This window comes from Scomber scombrus, chromosome 18 (assembly GCF_963691925.1).
Source record: "Scomber scombrus chromosome 18, fScoSco1.1, whole genome shotgun sequence".
In the NCBI taxonomy this organism is placed as follows: domain Eukaryota; kingdom Metazoa; phylum Chordata; class Actinopteri; order Scombriformes; family Scombridae; genus Scomber; species Scomber scombrus.
In genome coordinates, this window is record NC_084987.1 from 23649423 (window position 1) to 23657871 (window position 8449).

Consider the following 8449-nt stretch of genomic DNA (forward strand, 5'->3'; position numbering starts at 1 on the left):
AGCCAGCGGACAAAGATAGTGTAGAAAGAGAGATGAGCCACTCTGATCTTAAAGGGAAAGTCACGGAGTTCAACTTTCGCTCTGGAATGTAGGCGTTAACTTTGACGGATATGCTGTAAAGTGGTGGAGGAAGTATTCATCTCTTTACCTTTAAAGTACCGATACTTCAATGTAAAAATACTACATTACAAGTAAAAGGCTTGCATGAAAAAATGCACAAGTAGGCTAAGAGCTTGATGTAGTTATTTGCAGTAAAAGTACATAGCCTAAGTATTACAATCTTGATGTAGTTAAAGTATTACAGTAAAAGTACTGCAGTATTATGAGTGATGTAGTATGCAGTATTACAGTAAAAGTACTGCAGTATTATGAGTGATGTAGTATGCAGTATTACAGTAAAAGTACTGTAGTATTATGAGTGATGTAGTTAAAGTATTACAGTGAAAGTAGTGGTTTGGTCCCTCTGACTGATATATTATTATATATGACATCATTAGATTATTAATAGTGAAGCATCAGTGTTAGAGCAGCATGTTACTGTTGTAACTGGAGGTGGCGCTAGTTTACACTACTTTATATACAGTTAGCTAGTTTAGTCCGGTGGTTCCCAACCTAGGCGTCGGGCCCCTCCCAAAGGGTCAGCAGATAATCATCTATCCAACAACTTGAGAAAGAAATACCCACGTGTCTCTCCAGAACCAAACCAGCCCCCAGGCCTGATGGTGTAAAGGGAAGGGTGCTGTTAGTATGCTCTCACCAGGTTAAGAGAAATGTCAGTCAATTGATTTACATTATGCTTAACGGTTGTATTTTTCTAACCTCATGGGTAAAAAATTCACAATAAGACCTGTGCCTAAAGACTTTGGAGGGGAAGGGGAATCAGTAATACACCCCTGTCACACTCAATACCCAGCCTGAAGAAGAAGTAGAACATTTTAAGTACTTAGGAGGAATTATTGATGAGATCCAAACCTTTATCGAGAACTTGTACATTTTTAAGAGAGCCGACCAACAATATTTGCTTTGTGGTTAGCCAACACATACTTGAAATAGTGTGCATTTCTGCGGTGTACACAGTAAAGCTAAAAATATCACTGTGCACACCTCACACACATTACACTGTGAGTTTGAGCTGATCCTATTTGGCCAGCCGGAACATTTACAAGAAGTAATTTACTCTCTGCCGTACAGACATTGAACATAGCATGACTGCATCAGGGACCACGTCACAAATGAAACCATGTGAGCAGTTTAGAGGGAAAAATCACTATTTGGTGGAGCTTTTAAGAACTCATAGACATCTGAAATGTGAGCCCGGCTATCAATCAATCAATCAAACTTTATTTGTATAGCATTTTTTTCTCAGAACAAACAAACAAAAAGACATCATCAAACATAGGAACTCATTTAAAAACAGAAACTCATGGAACTACACACTGCTTTTTGTATGACATCAAAAAACAAAAAGATTGGAAACCACTGGTTTCATTTTTAACAATGTGTTGTATTTTAAAAGCTTGTTATATTATCCATTGTGTCAAATCTTCATCTGAAAGGTAACTAAATCTGTCAAATAAATGTAGTGGAGTGGAAATATAAAGTAGTATCAAATGGAAATACTTTAGTAAAATACAAGTACTCAAAACTGTACTTAAGTACAGTACTTGAGTAAATGTATGAAGTTACTCTCCACCACTGCATACACACACATAAACAACATAGTAGAATATAACATATATCTTTAAGTAACACTTTTTTATTATTTATTTTATTATTGCACTCTGTAGTATTTAGTATAGTAATATGATATCCTACAATAATACCAAAATTATAAAACCATGACCACTATCCATCTTAAATAAATTACTCTTAATTCTACATCATCACATCACTGTACACCCAAATATATATATACACTGCACCCACAAAAGGACAATTAAGTACCAAACGAAGCCTTTTTTGCAGCACTTTTACTGGACTTTCATTGGACTGTGAGGTAAACGCATCTGCGTTGGAATTTAGCTCATAAAACACAGTTTGTGTGGCGGAGTTCCGCTTTGGCGCCTTTTATTGTCCAAACCCCCCTCTGGACACTTTGTTGCCGTCAGAGTGAGAGCTCTTCACTTTCGGCTCCTCTCTGCAGACAGCTACAAACGACGTCAGCTATGTAGACACACCCATTAGATGCACATGTACGACACATTTTTTTAAAAGAAAGGGGGCCCTCCGCCCCCAGGTATCCACCGTGTTGATGCTGCAGCTTATAAATTGTGACGGTTTGGGGAAAGCCGTAGGTGTGGCCCTATAATCACCACACAAACTCCTATTATTTATTTAATTCTTACAAAATCTTCATCCTAGTTAGAGTTCCTACAGCCCTTCCTGACCCAACACTAAAAAAAACAAAGTATTTCACAAAATGAAAAGCTCATCTTTACTCTTAAAATTAGTCCACCTGTTTCATAACTTTAACAAAGCTGGCTTTAACTCTTTTGTCATATTATAGATAGATAGATAGATAGATAGATAGATAGATAGATAGATAGATAGATAGATAGATAGATAGATAGATAGATAGATAGGACTATGTATATACAATTAGAATGATTACAACTTTTGCATGCAACTTTCTTTAAGTATACATGAAAAAAAACCTCTCCAGCAGAATGCAGAAACCTTGCTTAAACAGGTCCGTAGCCAGAATTTTAAAGCTACTGATGTCCCTGCATGACCCCCCTGGCCCCCTTTTTAAAATGCCATGACTGTCAACCAAAAAACTTGTGAAAAATTCAGAAAATGTGTCACATTTCATTTATTTCTACATTGAAACATTGTACATCCTGTTCTGTGAATGTTTTTTTCACTACATGATGATCTTAATGATGTTTCAAACACTTACACTTCATACTGTACACTGCAAAAGAAAGCAAATATTAGCTTTTTGCCAGGCGTAAAATGAGAATAGTGACACCAATTATTATTATTACTATAATTACTGTACAAACAACTGTTGTCAATATTCTCATTTAACTCTTGGTTAAAAAAGCTAATAAGCACTTTTGTCACTACCATGTGTAATTTTTGAGTAATTGCTAAAACTATTTCTACGAGTGTGAAACAATACACAAACACCCACTTAATATTTCCTTTGTTGTTTATTGGTCAGTATTTGTCACAGGCAATAATAATCATTGTCATAATAGTGCACTTTTCCTTTTTTTTGTAATTATACTACAGACATTTCTCTTCGTCATTGTTGTTGTCGTCATCACCGTCGTCATTAATCGTGTTAAGCTGAAACCTTTATTCCCCTCCCCCACACACCTCCATCTCCCTCCAGTTTCGGAAACTTTTTTTTCCTACTGTGTGAGTAGAGGGTTACGAGGTTTTTGGGAGGGAGTTTCACGGGTGGGGTGGGGTGTGGCGGAAAGGGGCATCGGGGCAGGAATGGGGGGTAGGGGGGGTTATGGGCGGGAGACAAAGTGATTATAGTTGTACGATTCTAACTGCAGTAGAAGAATGAGACATAATGATGAGAAGAAGAGTCATATGGTGACTACAGTGTCGATAAAAGATAGTGAACGCTACATAGATACGGATGGCATACAATGGAGACAGAGACAAGCATACAGTGTATACCAGTGGTCTCCAACCCTGCTCCTGGAGAGCTACTGCCCTGCATGTTTTAGGTATCTCCTCACTCTAACTCGTTATCAAGCAGCTGAGGCTCGTCAAAGGGCTTGATAACGAGTTGATTATTAGAATCAGGTGTGTTAGAGTGAGGAGATACCTAAAACATGCAGGGCAGTAGCTCTCCAGGAGCAGGGTTGGAGACCACTGGTGTATACAAATGTATACAGCGTCTGCGTTGAAGTATACAGTGTATAAAATGTATACAAGGAGAGGGAAGGGGTGGATTATATAAGAGGGGCGGGGTGAGATATGTGCAGTTGGGATAAAGATGGGTGTGGATGGAAGTTCAAGAGCATGATTCAAGAGATACAAAGACAAGACGAAGAGGGGGTGTAGAAAATGTGAATGGGTAGGACGGGGAAGGGGGGAATGAACAGAGGGAGGGGTGAGTTTTTCTTTCAATGGGCCGAGGGTCCCGTTGTGTCTTTGAATGGATGTAGAGAAAAACCTGGAGCAGCCTCTTTCTGTCTAACTTTCCTTCAACGTTCCTATTCTTTAACTAGATTCTTCCTCTCTAAAAGTGGGTGTAAGGTGAACTTGACTCTGACCTCGTGTTTTAAAAAAAGACTATGACACCCCTCTCTTGTGTGTGTGTGTGTGTGTGTGTGTGCGTGTGTAACTTTAAACGTCCCAGCCCTGTAACCCTTAAGTTGTGTGCACCTCACTGCTGGAATCTCTGAGGGCCCCTCTTTTTAGCCCGGGGTTGGGAAAAGAAAGTAGATCCTCTCATTAAACCAGAGGAAAAAGAAAAAAGACAAACCCAGCATAGACTGAGAACGTCTTGATCACGTCTACGGAGGTTGCTGTGCTGCTTTAAAGCCTGAAACATTCAAGAATAGTCTTCCCAAAGCACTGCCAAAACCTCACATGAAGCTATGATGCATTTACCAGACTGCAAATTCTGGAGAACCCCCAGTTTGTATTTGAATCCGCTTTTCCCCGCCTGTTTCCAACTTTCCAAAAAGAGAGCTATTGGCCTGTATAACATGAAATGAATGTAGTTTCTTTCCATTGTGTGTTAAGAGGCTATTGAAAGTCAATTAGGAATGTGTGATGGTTTCAGCAGAGTGTTGGTTCCCATGAATAAACAAAACGAATGTTTCACAGGGAAGGAATATGCCAAGAAAATAAGTGTTTGTGGTTTTTGCAGGAATTTGGCCATAAATCTGTGATTGGATCGGAAAATGATTGGAAAATTGGAAATTCATCCTGAGGGGGAAGGACCAGCTTTGTATGACGTGTAACTTCTTATTGGTAAAGCCTTTATTTGTGTTTCGTACCTACAGATGCCTCTAAACTAATTCTGTTACATTCCAGCAGCTTAGCATCCTGCCCTCTTTTGAGAACGTGACTAACAACCCTGAATGAAAGAACAAACAGAGTGAACAAAACGAAAGATTAAAGGAGCGAATGACTCAGCACTGATAAATATCCCAAGGTCAAGAGCCGATTGTTCAAAACTAAAAGAAAAAGAAGTCCTCTGGATGAAGGTTTCTGTCCTGGGGTATGTGTGTGTATGTGATGCGTGTATGTGTGTGTACATCTGTAGTAGTGATATATGAACATTATGAAAAGGAAATAGGGGGAAAACACAGACAATATAAAGCTGGAAGGTATTTTTTGCAGCATTAACTTTCAGAATGGTAAAGAAGTTTTTTTTTTCCTCAGGGAAAGCTAGTTTGCTGGAAAGTGACATTTTCCTGTTTTCACCCACCTCCTGCTTTCTGCTTTTCCATTCTTGAAAAAAAAATAAATTCAATGAATACATGTCAAATAAATAAATAAATACATAAATATATAAATAAATATATAAATAAATAAAAGGAACAAAATATGCTGACACTCTTGCACCGATTTTCCCAAAAAAAGTCTTTGACATTCACGTGGTTAGCGCCGCCCTGTATTTTGCTGGTGGCAAACATGAAAACATAAAAATAAAAATAAAAAAAACACAAACACACACACACACACACAACGATCAGAGTATAAAAAAAGCTAAATTTCATTCTTCATGTGTGGCTTCATTTTTCCGTTGCCTTCCCCTCCTCCAGGCCGCATGTGCAGTTTTTTGTGTGTGTGTTTTTTTATGACGACAGACACACTCGGGTCTGTTCTCTCCCCGGCTTTCTTGTTTGTTTTTTCCCCTCTTGTGAAAAGTACTTTTGTTCATCTCCACCTACATCCCTCTGTCCTCCCTCTTCAGTCTCTTTCTTTTCAGAGAGACAGAAAAGGGCTGAGGCTTTTGTCAGTGCTTTGGCATCGCCCTGCGCCGTTCTCATCCAAAAACTGAACACTGGAAGGGGATTCGGTTGCCTAATTGTGGGGACTAAAAAGCTTCTTTTTTTCCCATCAGCCTCTTCATTTCAGTTTCATTATCTTCAGTTACTGTCACTTCATGGACTTGAATTCTTGTCTCAGTTAAAGGGTAGATAAAGGACTTCCTTAATACAATATTCACAAGCCCATATACACTAAAAGAGTTATTGGTTGCTATAATCACTCTCCATCTTAGCCATGAAGTGAGCCTTCCTTACTGGGAAGCTAGCAGTCTTAGTTAGCCATATTATGATTTTTTGTTCTGGCAGTTGTGAGTAATCTTGTGTATCATTCACACAATAATTACAAGCAACAGAGTCTGGATAAACATTACCTTCACCCTCTGAGTTGTAATTCTGGGTCAGAGATATCAGTCATTTTTAACAGCTTTGGTAAAAAGAACTGTAGTGTCAACACCCTGCTAGCATGTTAGCAAAGCCACACTTGCATAAAATCTAATATTAACGCTAATGTTAATACAATTGAATCAACCAAATTAGCAAACCATTCCAAACATAAAACAGAAGCTAATTTAGCCTACCTAAATAATACAATAATTGCTCCTGTTAGTAAAGAAGTGGAAGGTTTCCCTGTTATTTCCAATCCTGCCGACTTTGCTTGAATGCTGCATCATTCAGCTCAGTCATGTCATATAGGATAGATGGTAGAGTATTTTTTACGACTTACGAAAAATACGGTAAATTGACAATATAGTGCTAAATTTGTTATGTTTTGTATAAATTACCTAGAGTGAAGAACTTTGGCTAATAGCGGGCATCATTATTTGTTTGGTTTCTAGTAAGTTACTGTTAAGAATGTAGTATTAAGTGCCAATATATCAGAGCTTTCAGCTTTTTCATAATAATGACATAGATAAGCGCATGCCACATTATCGCAGTGTCCCTGGTTTCGAATCCAGCCAGGGACCTATGCTGCAGGTCATTCCCCTCTCTCTCTCTCTCTCTCTCTGTTTCGTGTCGGCTTCTATGCCAAGTACTGTCTAAATAAAGGCTAAAAAAGCCAAAAATAAATCTTTAAAAAAATAATAATAATAATAATGACATGGATATTGATATATATAAATATGGACATTGTGACAGCTCCCCAAAAGAGAAGCCAAAACATCTCAATCGCCCCCAGGTGGCTGGCTGCAGTAAAGGTGATAAGTCCTACCCCTTCCATGTTAGCAGATGAGACTTTAAAAAAAGTACACGTCAGATACATTTTTTCCAAAGATGGTTTCTGTCATTTTAGGTTGTTCTTATCACACTGATGTTTACTTAAGTGCTTATTTTTCTTATCAGTTTTTAAAAATTATGTGATGCCATAATTGACAGCGTTTCTCAAACCTGGCAGGTAGTGGGATGGCTGAGGGGGCACGTCCCGCAGGCCGACTCTACTAACGGCTCCAAATGACATTGCACAAGCAAGATGGCCGCTTCCGGAAAGGAGATACTTCAGCTTCATTTTAGATTTACAGGATGTGGAGGAACTCTGTACGTAAGAACAAGAATACTAGATAGGGAGCTATGTTAGGCCAACTCAGGCTGCTGAAGCTTCATATTAGTTTCATGCATTTTTGCACAGAAAAGGACTCTCTAAATGAAGTTTCTCTTCAAAGCTTCCCAGCCGGTATGTTTTGAAGCCAACAGCCAACAAGAACTCTTTCAATGTACACATAGCATATTAATATTGTATTAAAATAGACTAGGAAAAAAATCTTTTAACAAAAACTGACTTTCAGTATCATCTCCAAGTTAGCTTTAGAGACTCGTTCTTCTTTTGTCCTTCCTTTACTAAGACGTATATACCTGTGGCTCGCTATCCTCTGTTTTATCTCTATCTATTTGTCTCCCTCTCTTCCTGCAGGAGTTTTCACATGTAAGAGATTCTACCTATGGTGTGCCTAGTGTCCTGAAAACGGGGCTAAATCTAACTAGCTATCCACTTTTTCTCCTCCGTTAAAGGCAATACGGTATCATAGCTTTATCAGTGTAATTCAGACATAACTGTGGGACTTTATGCTTCTTGTACACTCACGGAAAGGTTGCATCTGTCTGTCTTATTTCAATATACACCCCAGCTTTTGGGCTACATTACATAAACCACGTCCGATCCATTCTCCATCATCTCTTTGAGTATTTTCCTCTCTGACTCTTTGATTCTTAAAGTAGGACACTAAGTTTGGTGATAGTTTAAAGAGAATATCCACTTCCACAATCAATCCTAAATCAAGACCCCCTAAGTAATTCTCCTTCCTGTCTTTCAAACATCCTTATTTTGCTGCTTTGCTTGAGAATACACATTGTTCTTCAATTAGAAAGTGGGCAGAAGAGAGGAAAGCAGGCTTCCTGTCATGTGACATATCAGGTTTGGTCAGGTGACGTTGAGGAGACTTGATCCAGGTTGGCTGGGCAGGGGTTGACCAGACAGTGGAGAT